The sequence below is a fragment of the Sinocyclocheilus grahami genome, unplaced genomic scaffold (assembly GCF_001515645.1).
Source record: "Sinocyclocheilus grahami isolate Dianchi unplaced genomic scaffold, SAMN03320097.WGS_v1.1 scaffold2399.1, whole genome shotgun sequence".
In the NCBI taxonomy this organism is placed as follows: Eukaryota; Metazoa; Chordata; class Actinopteri; order Cypriniformes; family Cyprinidae; genus Sinocyclocheilus; species Sinocyclocheilus grahami.
In genome coordinates, this window is record NW_015507578.1 from 27,707 (window position 1) to 28,495 (window position 789).

Genomic DNA, 789 nt, shown 5'->3' on the forward strand with positions numbered 1-789 from the left:
GTAGTGAGATTCTCTCCGGCCAATCCGTGATCAGCAGAGTTTACACGTCACGTTTTGGTAACGGTACGGTTCACTTGGAACCCCAACCGAAGTGGTACTAAAAAAAGTACCAGGGACCAGGTACTGTACCCAGTGGAAAACCCCCCAAAAGTGAACCGTACTGAGCCATAACATGCAGTGGAAAAGTGCCATATGACAGAGTCCTTAAATGAGCAAATAACTCAAACTTAACTCTGCAGAAAATATCATCTAAGCAACAAGTGTATCAACAGAATTAAACATTAATAGCAGTGGGCCCACAAAATCACACACACACAGCAATACTCATATAGGCAGACCTTACCTGTTGAATAAGAATGGCACATAGTCTTAGAGTTTGTACTTGACTAACTGGGAACCAGGTCAGGAAGCAGACAGACTGGCTAAACCGACCGTCTGCTAGCCGCCTCGTGTCACAGAAATCAGTTAATTCTCAGCACATAGAAACTCTTTCACCTAGATATCACACTATAGAGACTGTGTCTGTTCCCTGAACTAGAAAATACAAAAATGTCCAAACCAATTTAAAAGTAATAATTTAATTGATTTTCAACAAATAAAAAAACAGATGTAATACGGATAAACAAACGATAAAGCTTGGCTTATTGAACATCAGGTCCCTTTCTACGAAAGCACTTTTTGTAAATGATACGATCACTGATAATAAACTAGATGTGCTCTGTTTGACAGAAACCTGGCTAAAACCTGATGATTACATTATTTTAAATGAGTCTACCCCCCAAGATTACT

General features: G+C 39.5%; 1 long non-coding RNA gene across 1 annotated transcript in view; it reads right to left on the minus strand.

Annotated features, from left to right (window-relative positions):
- LOC107574941 (uncharacterized) overlaps nt 1-789 on the minus strand; it is a 6,330-nt gene continuing 5,541 nt past the window's right edge. The window contains exon 3 of the long non-coding RNA XR_001607763.1: nt 1-11. This is a non-coding gene — a long non-coding RNA (uncharacterized lncRNA). The remainder of the gene's footprint in view (nt 12-789) is intronic.